This window comes from Apis laboriosa, unplaced genomic scaffold, assembly GCF_014066325.1.
Source record: "Apis laboriosa isolate Shangri-la unplaced genomic scaffold, ASM1406632v1 scaffold41_cov147, whole genome shotgun sequence".
Lineage (NCBI taxonomy): Eukaryota > Metazoa > Arthropoda > Insecta > Hymenoptera > Apidae > Apis > Apis laboriosa.
Window position 1 is genome coordinate 593,438 of NW_025223220.1, and position 17,702 is coordinate 611,139.

The 17,702-nt window shown below is 32.5% G+C and overlaps 1 protein-coding gene across 7 annotated transcripts in view; it reads left to right on the forward strand.

Annotated features, from left to right (window-relative positions):
• The window catches only part of LOC122716049 (RNA-binding protein Musashi homolog 2), a 190,594-nt gene that overhangs the window by 156,762 nt on the left and 16,130 nt on the right, over positions 1-17,702 (forward strand). For 2 of the 7 annotated variants that reach the window (XM_043938751.1, XM_043938752.1), the window contains one exon: positions 11,666-11,932. The exons of 4 other annotated variants lie outside the window; for them this stretch is intronic. The gene's annotated coding sequence lies outside the window, so the exon portion shown is untranslated. The remainder of the gene's footprint in view (positions 1-11,665; positions 11,933-17,702) is intronic. One more of the 7 variants, XM_043938753.1, reaches the window with a different exon arrangement.

The following is a 17,702-nucleotide window of genomic DNA, read 5'->3' on the forward strand; positions in this document are numbered from 1 at the left end:
TCACGACATTAACACGCGATTGCGAATCATATCGAATAATAAGGAAGAATAAATAATCTCGTTGCGTGGATACGAGGCGACAACAAGAGCACAAAGAAGACAAAGAAGAAGGAACTATGTTGTCGTCCAAACATTTCTGAACGCACATTTGCGCCACGAAAATGGCAATAAAGTGTCGGAAACGAGCCGCTCCTGGTTCCCTGCTAAACTTGCGAATGTTCGAAAAGAAAGAGAGTTCCACGGATACCACCCCTCCCCCTTCGTCCACCAAGACTCGATCCAAGACTTTTTCGGTCGAGATGTCTCCGCTCGAGATGCACCAGCTATTGGATGGAAGTTAACGTCAAACAGCGACGTTGCTGAAAATCCCGTACTACGCCGCTTGCAATAAGCTGCTTACTCCGTGCCATCGTCCCTCCCCCCTCTGCAAACTCCTCTCGATTCCCCAGACTCTCGGCCGGGAGGAACTTCGTCGCCGTCGCCGTTTTCAATATTAAACCGAGTCCTCTCTTCTCTCGAGCCTCCTCACCTCGAAATAATCATCGTTCGGATTGAATGATTATTATTTTACTTGAGATACGAGATAGGCGACGATTTCTCAACGAAAACTTGTGTTCTCTTGACAAACAATGAAACTCTTTGATTATCATCGAAAGGTGGCGAGTATTCCAGGATCGAATTCCTTCTCCTCCGACCGTGAAAAGCCTCGAATATTCCATCTCCACGCCCTTGGATCACGATCTACGATCTTCCAATGAACGTACGCGAGGTAATTATAATTACAAGCGCGCGTCACAGTCGCGGCGAGACTTAATTAATTCCAGTCTCATTCCTGTTCCCTTGAAACCTACATTCTCGGCAACGTTGCGTCGATCCCATTCGACGGCGAAGGAGGCGGAAAATTTGAAAACTTCTCTCAGTCCCCGGCTCAACAATTTTACTCTCGCGACAATTCTAATTCTGTTTTCGAGTTTTTGCGAAGGAACGAGAGTTTCGAAAAAAAAAAAAAAAAAAAAAAAGAGGGGAAACGTCATTGCAGAGCAATTCTTTGAGGCAGCTCTCAAAGATTTGGAGGAGGAGGAGGAGGAGGATGGTTCCACTCGTTTCGCCTTACGCGTTCTTTATACTTCACCTGGCTCTGCTTTTGTTCGCGATAGAGGTGAATGCGATAGGGGATAAAGAGCGAGATCAAATGATGGCGGTACCATCGTTTGAATTCGTGATGAAAGGGGGAGGGAGGGGAGGAGGCTGAATTAATCCGTCCCCATGACGAAGAGCTGCCTCTTTCTCCTCCCTTTGCAACAATCGATTTCCAACAATTTTTATCGATCTTTTGTTGCGTCTCTGTAATAATGATCTCTGATCTTTGTTAATCAATGATAATATTATTTAGACGAATCTTTCTATTCTTATATTTAATTTTTCATTTTCTTATTAAATTAATAAAATAAATTGTCTTTTTTTTGTCAATTTGTAAAAATTATCTCTATAATTAAAAACGAGTCTTATGAATTTTTTTCTTTGACCTTTGGTAATTCTATAATGCGTTTTTTGTATGTCTAAGGTTAAGGTTTGAGTTTCAATTACTATTATATAGCATTGAGTGAATATGTATTATAGGGATATAGAGGTCAAATTTTCAATTATTATTATTATATTTTATTATATTATTATTATTCAATTATTATATTTCAATTATTATAAAATTTTATCATAATTTTATTTCTGTATTTTGTTAAAAATTTTTCGAATTAAAATATCGTTATGATGTGAAATTTTACGTAAAAGTAGTAATCACATTTGTTAATGAAACGTGAGAAAATTGTGTAATTTATGCACAAATATTTCATTGAACGTTTTTTAAATGGTAAAGGTGATGCTAATAATAATGTCAAAAAAATAAATGGTTGCTAAATTAGTTATAATGATTATTGATATAAGTGAAAAACATAATCATAAAATAATAAATCTCTTATTCATTCATTTTTTTTTATAGAAAGAATCCATCGTGTTGAGACCAAATATGGAATGCTTAAGATAACAGTAGCGCAATAATGCACCTGCACAAATATTATTCGACGTAACAAAATGTTTTTACCTAAGAATATATTTTTTATAATCATTCTTATCCGTTAATTCGGTTGTGATGAAATTTTTTTTTTCAGAAAAATAAAGAACAAAATTCGAAAAATAAATATTTCAAGAGATGTGTTAATGTACAGTATTAATAATTTTTTTATATAGATAAAGAATAAAGAGATTACATAAAGGTCAATTTTATTTTGTTAAATGTAATTTTTAATGCATCAATTAATATAGCTTGTTATTTTCTAAAAAAAAAAAAAAAAAAGTTTTAAGCTATTTGCGTCGAAAAATCGTTCAGAAAATATTTTAACTCAAAATTATAAGAATAATAAGGAAAACGTGAACAAACGAGCTTTATATGTTCCTTGTTTTCGTACAATAAACTCTGAATGAAAATTACATTAACTTAACGATTTTTCTCTAGAAAAAAAAAAAAAAAAAATTAACGAGCTAAATCGATTAGAACGTTAAAAAAATTATGTGATTCCATTTACAAAAATGAATTTATCCTCATTCGTATATAAAAACCTATTAATAACTATCATATACTCTATACTTACACAATATTCCACATCGAATACCTCTTTAAGAACAATCCTTTTTATAACAATCTCCTGCGAGATATTCCACATTTCAGTTAAAACTTCCCCGCTTAATTGATTTTAATTACCCGGATAATTAACACGCGATCCAACCAAGATTTGCAAATTACAAATTGAACAATATTGATCCAATCGAACGAATGATACACGAAATACACAACTAAAAATTTCCCTTAAACGCTCCNAAAAAAAAAATTCGTGCAAATGATAAAAATTACCGACAGAAGCAGACTCGGCTGACGAGACGATAACTTTAACTGCACATATACTCGTTATCCCATATATATATACATATATATATATATGGGATAACGAGTATATATATACATATAGAACGATTCGTTGAAAAGCGAAAAAGTATTTTAACGAAGGGCTGATCGATTGTTAACACGTCTATACACGCAACACGAATTGCATATCCGAAACGCATTTTGAATATTGCAAAACAGGGAACAATATCTTGTTCCCGTTTGCTCGATATTTAATCCACGCAATTTTGCGCGCGCGCGCGCGCGTGTGTGTGTGTGTGTGTATCGTTCCGTTGTGTGTTTTTCAAACTATCATCTCTCCCCCTCCAACCCCCGCGTAATTTCTCCCCTGTTATCGAGAAACCGGTAATTCGTTTAAAATCGACTATATAGGAAACCTATAGTAATCTAATGAAACGTTTTAAAACGGGACGCACAATGGCGCGGCGGGGATCGATCGAGCCACGTGCTGATGACTTTGCACACGATTAACTCGTGAAAAAAAAAAAAAAAAAGAAAAGAAAAAAGAAAGAAAGAAAAAAAGTTTATACGGAGACACAAGAGATCACGGAATGTTAAGGGGGAGGGGGAAGGGTGTTAGAGAGAGCCGCTGCTCTGTGCTGCAACCTGAAAATCAAATTATCTCGTTAGAAGCCACAAAGCGGAGATTCCAAAGAGAGAGGAAACCTTTGGAAACTACCCTCGTAAGCCAAATGCCTGACCCGAATTCATCGGGTCTTCTTTGCTCGTTTACTATGGACTTTTTCTCTCTCTATTTATCTATCTATCTATCCTTCTCTCTCTCTCTCTCTCTCTCTCTCTCTCTCTCTCTCTCTCTCTCTCTCTCTCTCTCTCTACTTTTCCTTTTTATGGTTTCCAAAGCGCGTGATATTCTAAATCGTTTACACTTCTGTTTCGTAAATTCGTCCGTAAACAAAGAAACCTTCTCCGGTGCGCTGTTGTAATAGATCAGTTAATAACAAGATTTAAGCATTCGTATTTTCTTCTACATTAGGAAGTAAATACTATGGTAAATCATAATAATAATGTTAATGCGTTACGTAAAATATTATCGTTTTTGGAAAATGAAATTCTAATTGTGTGCATTTGTTTTTTTTTTTTTTTTTTTCAAAACAATTTAAAAATGAAAAATGGCTATAATTTTCTCAAACGTTAAATTTACGCTTGTAACAGCCTTTCTTCAAATTGTAAATTCATATTTTGATATATAATGTTTGTAGTTTAAAACAAATTCCTTTTTCTGAATTTAATAATTTGTAGCAATGAAAAAATTGAATGGATTATGTATTAATTGATTAAACTGAAATTTAAAAATAAACGACATTTTGTATGCATCGGTTTAATAAAGTCACAATTTCTATTTTCAGTGGGAAAAAAAAGAAAAGAAAAGAAAAGAAAAACACCATCGATTTAAGCGCCTTTAATATGCTCGTACTTGGACTAATTATTTCATTTAACGTCATATGTGTACTTTAGCAGCGCATACCTATAATCTGTTCCCAAGTTATCGAGGGAAGTCGAGAAAATTAAAAGCGCTAACCTCCTGGGGCATTTCTCTCGTAGACTTACTGTCTACCCGTACGGTGTATTGATCTTGGGGGCTGATTTTTAAGACGAGTTTCCCGACAACCGGCACAGATGGCGTCACCCTACGGGCGGAATCTCCTCGCAAAGACCATACCCGTCCTCGAAAAATTCTTTTATCGATCCGATCGCCCTCACGCCTTATTATTTTTATTCATCCGGCTCCATTTCCAATAGAATTTTTCATACCATTTATACAACGTAATTTTCCACTTTATACCCTACTTCGTCTCGATCAAACGTGCGGAATGTGTTATAAATTTTCGTTACTATTGCCGTTTTTTAATTTTAGAAGAATGTAAATCGATAAAACGATATAACGATTGTATACATCGTTACGAAAGTAATATTTGAAGTAATATTTTTTTTTTTTTTTTTTTTTTTTTTTTTTTTTTTTTTTTTTTTTTTTTTTTTTTTGAGGAAGTTTGTAAGGATTCTTAGCGGCAAAGGGAAGAATCAATAGCTCGGATGATGGCGAGAGAAATTTCTGATGTCGGTATTGGTTCTGAGAGACGTGCAATATAATTTAATCGTTTTCGAAGATTCGAGAAACACGAGTGTTCAACTTCTATCGAGGATGATATTTGTCTTCATAGTTGAAAATAAATGGAAAAAGAATTCTGAATCGTGTTAAAATTTACATTTGAAACGGCGAATGTAAACGAATACGAACAAACAAGGGTTTGCCGCGTTAACGACACTCGATAAAACGAGCGAACGATGATATCGTTTTCTTTTCTCGCTTCGCGAAAACGGATGAAAAAGTAACGAAATACGTGTATGAAGCGATCAATCTTTTTCCTTCATCTCTTGTAAAAGATCCAAACGTGTTCGATCTTTATATCAATAAACAAAATCTTAACATTAATTTCTTTCAAGTTAAGATTCCCAAATAAGAATATATATACATATATATATATATATATATATATATATGTGTGTTTAACGAATAACAATAAACCAGATTTTAGAACATTCTTTTCAACAAAAATTTTAAATTTTATTTCAACTAAATATATTCAATCCTTCAATCTTTTCTACCTACCCTTTCGTCCAAACGTCTTACATACACAACAAATTAATATTTATTAACAACAAAACAATACAATTGAGAAAAGAAAAGAAATAAACAAAAGAACACGTTCGAAATAAATCGAGGCTACTCATAAAAATCTGAATAATCAAAAATGTTGTTAGTCCCGAACGAAGGCACGTGTAACAGTGTCTTCTCCTCCTCCTCCCCCAAACAAGAGGAGACGTGATAGCGGCCGATTATGTCGCGGGTATACCGGCACACCGAGGTTATTGACCAGGAAGATAGGTTCGTCGGGGGTTGGCTAGCGAGGAAGAGGGTGTTGTCGGCTGTGGCGGAGACGGTGGAAAAGGCGGCGGAGGTGCCTCGAGCCGGGGGAGGGGGGAGTGAGTGGAGGGTAGAGGAGTGGAGTTCGCCGGCTGGTCTCTCAAGAGCTCGCCGAAGGGAACTGCGCATGGGGAGGGGGGAGAGGGGGAGTGCTTGCAACAGATCTACAATACTGCTGCGCTCGTTCGCGCAGTCCTTTTGCATGCCGGCTCGTTCTGCCGCCGCCTCGTTTCCACGCACGTGGAACCGTTCCACGATTTCTTACAAGGTGGGGGGGGGGGGGGATGAGACTTGATGTTGAGGGTTGATGATGGGAGGGTGTTGCGACTCCACTCTTCGAGAGGAGAACGATGAAAACGATTCTGGAAAGAATTCTTCTTATTAATTTTTTTTTTAAATCTATTTCTTCTGGTGTTTTTTTTATTCTCGTTTCGAGGACAAGCTCGAAGGAGAGAACAGAGAGTGGAATTGTCGTATATTGTGAATATTCGATATTGATATTTCTAAGATGGCGAATGAATGGTAGAAAGAATGGCGAAAATGTGACGACTAAGATTGAAAATTAATTTAATTGGCTGGGCTAGGTTTCCAAGAGGATTTTCGCGGGAAGAACTTATAATAAGAAGATAATGTAGCGCGACATTCATAAAAAGAATTTTTTAGCATATATCCCAATGGAGGCGTATGCATCGATTTTAATTAAGCCCAGAGCCGACTTTTTAAGAAATTTTTTTCAAAAGCACGATTTTATAAATGCATAATTAGCACGTTTTATAATGCACAGTTAACACTTTGACGTTGAGAGATTTAAATCGATGTTCTTCGAATTTTTCAAACATTGCCGATGGCAGACAATATTTTTTTTTATTTTTTTCAAGCGTTGCCGATGGCAAACGCGAATTGACGTTTTTTTGATTTTCAAGCGTTGGTAATAGGAAAATATTAATCCTTTCGAAATAAAATAGAAAATGGGTCGAAAAATGTCCCAATTTTTTTTTATTAGTCAAATTAATTCTATTTATTACTGAGATGAAGAAAAAAAAAATATTACCATTCTTAAAATACATTTTCCAAACGTTTAAAATATCGTATTAAATTAATGAACACTCTTTCGAACATACTTATGCATCTTTTATTTATGAAACTGTTGCAACTATTTGCTATTATACTATACACTATTTAGCTATAACTTCCCTAAATAAATTATCAAATTCGAAACTGTGATTATATATAACTACAATTCGATATAACAAAAAGGAATCTGATGTAACACTGCAGGAAATCGGTATTGGGATGAAAGGTTGCTTCGTTAATTCGTTACACGTGCAGAAACTCGTTAAGAGGACGAATGCAACGAAACGCATGCTCGTTAATTCACGACAGAGGGAAATACGTTTTCTTAGTCAAATCACGAGGAAGACGTGATTGTGATTGAATTTTCTTGTACAGATCGATTGAAGTAATTGGTAAAACGTATTTTGTATTGCCACGTGTATTGAAAATTTTTCCATCTTTAATATTAAACGGGTTCTAATACACGTTTAAATATACGTTCGAAACTAACGATTTCGTAATTGGTTCGTTTATGCTTCAAACGATCAAATTTATGCTGAACAATTGATTAATTAATTATCCATTTCAATTAATTAATTGATTAATTATGCAATACGGTATAATATTAGCATTCGTTCCGATAATTATTATTACAAATTTTCTTCGCTCTCTCTCTCTCTCTCTCTCTCTCTCTCTCTCTCTCTCTCTCTCTCTCTCTCTCGTTCGAAAACAATGATTCAATTTTCTCGCATATGCTTGTGTAATTATTCGATATATGCAGAAAAAGTAAATAACCATTTTGATCATTGTATAATTATATAGGATAAAAATTAAAAATTGTTTCGAAAGAAATTTAACGTGATTTTTTGATTGATTGATGCATAGAAGATGTATAAAAGTTTTTCTTAAGTAGAATCATGTATTATTTATTATACAAACTTATTAAATATACAAAAAATATGAAACGCAAACAGGTATTTGTTGTTTTATAAAATTCGAATAAAAAGAACTTACACATGGATTTTTTTAATATTATTTCGCCACAGAAAATTAAATATTGAATTTCATTAATTTATTCAAAAAAATTAAATTAATTTTTACGTTGTTCTTTATTCATTTATTATTAAAAAACAAAATATATTCCAATTACGCCTTCAAATCACCCAATATCTTTCATCAAAATTATTGCTTATATTTCTTATCCATTGAAATAAAAATACCAAAAGATAATATTAACCAAAAATACCAAAGATAATATTAACGTTTTTCACTTACTATTATTATTGTTCAAACCAATCAAAATTATCTATTAGAAGACAATAGATTTTTAACCATTCTATTCCACTTCCAATTTCTCCACAATTCATTAGTAACGATATTATAATACGATCCCAACAGAAAAAAGTCAAACCGAAGAGATCCTCCTCTTTTCTCTCGTTGTTATTCGGCTACGTTTAATGGAGCTGCATCTTTGCTACACCCACGGTACGATCAACGTGGGCCGAGAAAGCGTAGGTTTCCAACGCGCATTGTTCGATATCCTCGATTCATCGAGAAAACGGCAGGAGAGAAAAGGCCGGAAGAGGAGAAGACGCGGAAAAGGGGTGGTTGATGATTCGACCGGCCTTGATTTCGCGGGGAAGCGATTTTATAGGTCGCTTATCTAACCTTTACGCTCTTCTCTCAAAATCCATACTTTTGCGCGTAAATCAGTGAACGAATTCTAGGCTAGAACTTTGCATCCTCGAGATCGTGAACAACAACCCCCTCTTCCTTAATCTGACTTAACGTCACTTCTTTCTTTTCTTTTCTTCTTTTTTCTTGAATTTCTCTCTCTCTCTCTCTCTCTCTCTCTCTCTCTCTCTCTCTCTCTCTCTTTCTCTCTCTCTCTCTTTAGTCGCCACTGTACACAAGATGGTCCGTTTTCGAGAGACATCACCGAGCTCTCTTGTGCCTTTCTCGAGGCAGTCCTCTCAACCTTGAAGCAACAGGGTCATCCAGAAGCCTCTTGGGTCCCTCGTTTTTCTCTCGTTTCCCCTCCCCCCTCCCCTTTTTCTTTGCTTTTTGACTCGTTCGCGTACCAACTCGTCCGACGAAAATATGAATTTAACGAAAATTGAATTTTGTATTAATCATAGAAATCCATTCTGCTATGGTGCGAATTTTGTCTAATTATTTCTAATTAGTTCTGATACACTGGAGAAAAACATGATTACCAGCTATGATAGTAGATATGGAAGATACTTTAATATGATTTAATCTTATTGTATCCATCAGGTTTTTTTTTTTTTGATTTTGTATATAATTTTGATAATTAATAAATGAGATATATATCGATGAGAATCGTTATTCACGTATTTAGTTTCTTAATTTTGTATTATGATTTTCTCTGAAGATATTTAAAATCTTTTTATTTATAAAAAGTGAATGAATGAAAAAATTGAAAACATTCGAGAAACGTGCCAAAATATCGGTTATTAAATTCAAAAAATTATATAAACATTTCTAGTCATCTGCATTATTTATCATTCACATTTATTCATAGTATTTTTATTATTGAAATATTTATTTACGAAACACTTGATCTTTGAATTTTTTTGAATTTTTATTTGTTCATCTATTAACAAATGTGAAATATTTATTAAATATTTGCGGTTAAATATTTGTAAAAATTGTACATGCAAATCAGTTATTTAGACATGTGGAAAAGAATATTGATATTGTTTAAATATTATAATCCATGTGTCTTACTTAAGCACGTTTAACTAAATATTCTGATATAAAATGTTTTTTTTTTTTAGGATTTTTTGTGAACTTTTTTATAAAAAAAATTTTGCAAGCAAAATTGAATTGAAATAAGCGTGCACTTGTTTGAATAAAAATAATTGTCGTAAAACTTTCAAACATAATTATTTAAGAAATAATCCCGTTGCACATAATATAAGAAAATATCAAATAATAATTTATTTTTTTAAAAAGATTTTTCATTAAAATATCCTTTTAACCCTTCTGCCAATAAACAAAAAATTCTGATTATATTTTATATTCGAGTAATTTTTTGTTAAAAATGATAAGCAAAGTAATCTGGTGAATAAAAATTTCAAATGATGAATATACAAAAATAAATAGAAATTCAAATATTGGCACAAAGGTTAATGAAATGAAATTGTTTCTCCTCTGAGATATACATGTATACACATGTGTATCGTCTTTTAAAATTTACTTGTGGGCTTGTGTTTAGAAAAAAAATGATTAATTGATCCCCGTCTCGATAGTGTGTGTACCCTCTTTCCTCATAGGTTAGAAAATAGGTTAGTTTGTAATGGGGGTTGCTGGCGTTGCAAATTAATCATAGCGATCGACATAGATGCAAAAATGCGTTTATTTGTGCATAGTAACAGCCATCTAACGATCACAAGCTTCGGTTTACAATCACTGTTTGTAGATCGTACATACATAAATATATATATATATATATATAATATATATGTAATAATATATATTTTTACACACATATATATATATATATAAATATCGCTTGTAGTTGAAATATTCGTTTTAACCTGCGAGAATCCTTTATTCGTAATTTAGTGCGACGACATATTATTTATACATATCTGGTAATGCGGCAGATTTGTCATAGAAAACATTTTGTCGCTTCTATATATATATATATATATATATATATATATACATACATACATATATGTATATGTAAAATACATATGTATTAGGTATTAATATATTCGTGGAATAGAAAATCAATTCTGAAGGTAAAAAAAAGAAATTCAAAAATTAGCATATAAAAATATCGGTTGAGGCTTAGATAAAGCGAGCAAGCGAGAGAGAGAGAGAGAGAGAGAGAGAGAGAGAGAGAGAGAGAGAGAGAGAGAGAGGTCTCGCTTTATCTAATGGAAATTTCACAGTCGCTTATAACTCGATAAGTAAACTTAATAACTTAACCAATATTTTTGTATACCAACTTTCATTTTTACTTTAATCTTTTAGAATTGATCTATTAAAAATATCTCACGAATGTATTAACACTTTGTACATATGTATACATATATATAAATTAGAGTAATTGTTTATTTATTTATTTTTTTTCTTCCTCACTTTTTCTTTCCTTCTTTCTTTCGATTTCATTAATTCAGTGTCATATATATATATCGAGTAGTGTCTTAGTATTATCTATCTATATATCGATGTACATTAATATATTGTTATTTATTACTCGTTGTTAGATTTTTATCACTCATCCCTATTTTTTCTAACACCGCTCTCCAAACGCCAAAGGAATGTTTGTCTTATAAATTGTATATTGTCGTGCCACCGATAATCATAGATAACCACCATTGTTAAGATCGCTAAGATCGAGCAATACATTTCCCGATTCCCTGGTTTAGAAGGTATAATTATTAGTTTTTACACGAGCAGTCGAACGATCTTGCTGTATTCTCAAACGGTTCGAGAGATCGTGTAATAAGTCAGAACGAGAGTTTAAAATGACGAAATACCCTTCTCTCGACCGATATTTGTCTCCTTTAAGCCCGATCATGTGTATCGCTGATCCTCCTCCTCCCCCCCCCCCCTTCATAGTCTCCCATATTCTTCCACCTATCCTTAATCACCATTTTCCCAATCTATTCCTAATTTCTCGAGTCTGTATCACTTTCTTTCGGAACGAAAACAAGCATCGACGATTTTCGCAGGCTTTCCACGACTCTTCTCGGAGAAGAGGATCAGAGGAAAGAGGGGAAAATGAGTTAGAGAGACAAAGGCGCAGAGCAACAACGAGCCGGGCTACACACGAGACCGAGCACGAGCCTTTTCACCCGAGAACCCCTGTTCCGTCTCTCTTTTTTTCAAGGATGCAGGTACGAATCCTGGTCGCCGGTCCTGGTGAACCGACGTTGGACCACCAGGTGCGAGCACGAACAACGGAGCGACGGTGACCGGGACCCGGTATATTGTCTCTCGTGAGTCCCTAATTACCGAAACTCTCTGATCAATGACCAGGTAAAGAGAGAAAGGCAATCGGAAAGGGCTGCGGACCGTCGATAGCTACTTTTGTATTTTATAGGATTCTTATTTTAAACTGAATATTCAAGATGACCAAATAATCAAATACTCGTAGTATTGCAAGTATTGCAAGAAATAAAAGTTACGTATAGTCGTATACAATCTCGATGCAAAAGATGATCGTCTTTCGGTTATTTTCGGCTAACATCGGTAAACTTCGCCTTCGGTAACTTTCGGCTAATATGCCGATGTTAGCCGAAAATAACCGAAAGACGAGCAATCGAAATCTTCGAATGCTCAGTGAAATATCCGATTATCGGAACAATTTTTGTTTATCTGTATATTTTTGTAATATTTCGCAATCAATGATTTTAATATCTCAACGTCGGTTTTGCTTTTTTGAATTATTTCGTTATCTAGCTATGCAGTTTTAGCTCTTCCATTCGATTCCGTTCGAAATAAACATCGCGTATTTATTCGATATGCACACATTTCATGAGAAAATCAGTTTTCTGGCAGTCCTACTTTTCCACTCTCTCTCTCTTTCTCTTACACACCCTTTCTATGCCTTTCTTCTCTCCTCTTTTACAATTCTCTTTCTCCATTGCTCGCAAACTCACAGGCAAACTTTTTTTGCTTTTCCGCTTTTTCGCCTTTCTCTCATTCTCCATTATCTTAATTCTCGTTCCATAGTAGGATAATCGTTTAGCTAAAGCAGCTCGAAGCATGCGTTGAAATACAAAACGAGGAAAACATAACCTCGTCCTGGACGAATCTAGATCGCTAGACAACCGTTAGATATAACCAGTATCGGAAGTAGATGATGACTTGGCTCAACGCAACGTGACTTGTCTCTCACCTTTCATTCTGCGATAGATAGCAAAATTTATGCATACCTATATATCCGGTTGAATATAAATTAAATTTGAACGCGTTAATTTTTCTTTACGTAAATGCATTATAAATAATGCGTTTTAATCAATTTCTGTCGTTTTAATTTGAAAGTTATATGATTGGTCGTAAATTCATAATATCAATACGAGTATAATCGTAATCGTACATTTGAATTGTGCTTAGTCATGAAAAATAAGACACAAAAATTCGATCGGTTATCGTGACACGAGTGATGGAAACACGAGAAGATCGATAAGAACGGTTATAAATCGATGTGGTTGACCAACTTTGGTAACCGATGGAACCGGTTCCCTTTGCCTATTCTGGATCAGTGGATTTTATTCGGTTGGTCTGTTAGCCGGCAGCGAATGTTGGATTGGTATCACTTTAATTTCTCCTAATTAAAGCCAACGGTTGTGTAGATCAGAAAATAATTGATTCCTATCCAATCTGTTTGGATGGAACTCGTTACAGGATTAAATTACACGTTAAGAGAAGCTTTAATACATATCGATCATTTTCTTTAAATTAATTTCTCTCTCCCCTCTCTCTTTCTTTGATTTTCCTTTTTTTTATCGATAAGAAAAATCATTTAACACTTTATTACGAGTGAAATCTTTTTATAACCATAACTCGTAATGAAAATATTACAGAGAGAAATTATCGTATAGAACTAATCTAACTTAACCAAATTTCAAATTTACTAAAATTCATTAAACAAACTATATATAATATAGATTCGTTAGAATTACCATTTACTTGCAATATTTAAACAATATATTGTCTTTCAAAGTAGAAAAATGTTTCAATCTCATTCTAATTATTAACTCTTAGTTTTGAAACCCATTTGAATAATATTTTTGCACGTGGTTGAATGATCGGTTTAATCCAACGAAAAATTGTCGACTTTATTCGTCGAATCGTATTGTTCTCGCGTAATTGAAAGGTATGTGCACCAATGTTTTTTCAACGAAGTTTGTCATCGATACGCAACAAATTTCCATATCGATTGGAAGGAGAATAGCCTTGTGCGTTTTATTACGCGAATCGACACTCGGTCGAACCTCTTCGACATTGCGAAAATCTCATAACCCGGGGAACGATTAACTGTGAATGAAACGAGCATACACACTTCTATATTCACAATGATAATAAAAAATCGATTAACACATTCCCTGTCACGACTATCACTTGTGACCGACCACCATTTGTGGTCTCGCGAAAATAATATTACGTATATGAAAAAAGATCTCTGATATTCATAGATATTTTATGAAATTCGACACGTTAATAAAGCTGCGTGTTATAACGATATGATTATAGTTTGCAGACAACTAGCCAGTTATTTTTATTATATTATTATATTAAAACGTGTTTTAATATTTTTTTAATAAAAGATAATATAAATTGTGAAGTTTAATTGAATAGAAGAGATAATGATAGAAATATGAGACATTAATTTATAGATATAGTAATTTATAGACAATAATGAAATCGTTAAAACAGTGATTAAAATTTAATATTATTCAAGATTTTTTTTTTTTTTTTTTTTTTCATTCAAATGTATTCTTTTAGTATTTCATTGAAATATAATATTTTAAATATATAAGTAATAGAAAGAATAATAATTATTGGTATATTTATTTTCATTTATATTTAATTTTAATTTTATACCGTGATTTTATGGTTTTCTTGAAGATGTTTAAAATGTTTTTGTTTGTTAAAATAAGGAAAAAATTCAAGACAAAGTAAAATGAATATTACGACGACTTTTCGCATTATTAGAATTGTTTGTTAATGTTTCCTCTTTTGCTATAAGAAGATTTTGTATATATTAAAGAAATTTATTTTGTTTTATATTATCATTTTCAATGAAATAAAAGAAAATTATTCTAGAATAATTTTATTAATTTAGACGAGAATATGTATTTATTAATTTTATTAATTTAGACGAAATATATATTGTGTTTTTAGATTATAGTACATATAATGATAAAAAGTAAAATGACAAGTTAGTAATGAAAAATGATTGAAATTTATGAATAAATAAGAAATTAGATTTCAAGATCTAAAAAACTAAAATGAATTGTGAATTTAATACTTAATATTTTCTTAAAAGGATAAAAAATTTATAGTTTTTTTAAATTATTTATAGCATTTATATTTATATGTCGTATTTCATATAAAATTTTCTCAGTCATTTGTTTGATTTTTCATTCAGTTGTCTCTTAGATTTTTTCAATACAAAATACAATAAAAAAGTATCTCATATTTTTATTTTTTCCTTTATATATTTTTTTAATAAAATAAAATTATGAATATGTTAATATCACAAATCAATTCTAACTGACTAATATCAGATCAATTTTTTCAAATTTTCAAAATAAATATTCCAAGACTTTTATAATAAAGAATATTTTAACAAAATATCCTCGCAAAGTTTGATAAAAGCATACAGATTCTTTAAAATCTAATATTATCCATTAATTTTATCAAAATTAAATTTCATTTGCTCTTTTAAAAAATTCTTTCGAAAAACGTGGTGACAAAATCTTCATCAAAAAAAAAAAAAAATGTGTCGAACGTGGCGCAATTAAGAACGCCAAGCAATTTAGTTCGTCGTTCGATAATTGATTCGAGTACATTCTTTTTTTTTTTTTTTTTTAATGATGATTCTCAGAAGCTATCGACTGCGCGCCAAGAAAAATTTCCTCTCGGGGGAATAATAGTGTTTCAAAAAGGGGTTGACGATCGTGAGTGAGCGTTGGATAGGAAGATCGGCGCGATAACGCGCGCCTCCGTGATTGGGAGGAGTGCTGGTTCGAGATTGGCGATTAAGCGGAGACCCCCTGATCTTGTCACGTTGCATCGTGTCGAAAGCAAATCCTTTTCGATTTTACGCGAGATAACGCGAGGAACGAAATCGTGCGTGGGGAAGAACAGCCATGACGGTCTTGTATTCTCATCTATTCGTGTACATCAAGCGAGATTCGTGATTAACGACGTTTCTCGAATGGAAGAAGGGTCTAGTTGTAAACGCTGCGTGTTGCGAATCGTATGTAATGCAATACGAGAGGATGCAAATGCGATTCTCATGTATACGCAACAATGCTTAATCAAACGTGTTTCCTCCTGATGTGAATGCAATATAACGGGGATATAATAATTTAGTCGCTTGAGCATTGGTAGAAATTGTTTTTTATTATTTTTGGTGCATATAAAATTTTAAATTATACGTTGGATTAAGTCAATTTAAATTAGATATTATACACGTTACGGATTTCGATCTTGAAAACGATCGTAAGTTGATTATTGAAATGCATTTCCATTTGTGTGTATCTGTTTTTGAAGATTTGAGAAAATTTTCAAAAGAATATTTTATCGAGGGAGGAATACTTAAATGGAAAAATCAGATTGGAAATATATAAACAATTATAAATAGGAATAAATTTAGTAGAAAAATTTTACACAATATTTGTATAAAGGGAAAAAAAATAAAAGAAATTAGAGTGATGATGGCCTTCTTCGTAGCAAACATGTTTTCTCTTAGAATAATTATAAGTAACGAGATGCTTAATACGTTACTGTTCGTGTTCTGTAATCTTAAAATGAAACGATGCGATAGAATCTTTTTCATGGGATATTAGTATTCAAGCGAGCAAGTTCATATTCTTTGAAACGATCAAACTATCTTAGAATCGTGTTTCTTAGATCTGTCTTGGGTCAATTAATCAAAAAGATATATACAGATTTTTTGTCATCATAAAATTTCAGCACATTTGTTAATCAATTATATTACTTGAATTTCCCATATGAAAATGCATATTTATTTTGAAATAAATTGTGAATAAAGTTAGAATTAATCGCGCGATATCCTTGCTTGCATGGTAAATCGAGTAAGTCGGTAAGGCAGTATATTCTCGGTATTACAGAATTTTCTGTTACCAACTATCGACAAACTTATTTCACTGGTTTTCTGCTCTATCTCTTGATAAATTAATGCTAAATTATCTGTAAAATAATTAAAATTTTTCATGATTCTTTTTTCTTTCTTTCTTTTCTTTTCTAGAAAGTTCATATATTATTTTATTTTAAAAAATATCTTCCAATATCCAAATATCTTCCTCCTAGAATAAGTAAATTATTTTCTCTAAATAGTTTTACAATCTTAAATAGTTTAATCATCAATATACATTTATTTAATAACGAGCATAACCTTTTTAGCTAGTTTATATGCATTTTATCGATCAATTATTGATAAACTCCATGTAGATCAAATAAGACGAATATAATATTTGTGTTCACTTCTGATAAAGAGAATAATTAAAAACATTTTCGTTTTTTTTTTTTTATACCTTTCATATAATTCAATGTGATTCTCATATAATCAGATAATTAGTGATTGCCACCTTTTACATTTGTATCCATTTATTTGATTATCAATGAAAAAAAGATTTGTTCCCACGAAATTGTACCGCGGAAAGGCGATTAATTAAATGCAAATACAGCCACATCTCAAATAGACAAAATACAGTAACACAACCGCATGAAATTGCGGTTCTCTGTGTTAAAGGTTATTCAACGATAAGCACACATTCCATTTCCCTTTTACACCATATTTTATCACAATTGAATTTCCCTGCTTTGATGACAAAAGTTCTTTGATAATTATGTTAATTGAATGCAACTTAACAACCACCAAGTGACAATCCAATTTTACACATATATAACTTGGACACAGAGATAATTGTACGGTTTAATTCAGTAACATGCTAGTCATAAATAAATAGATAAAAAACGTGTTTGAAAACAATCAAACCATATATATATATA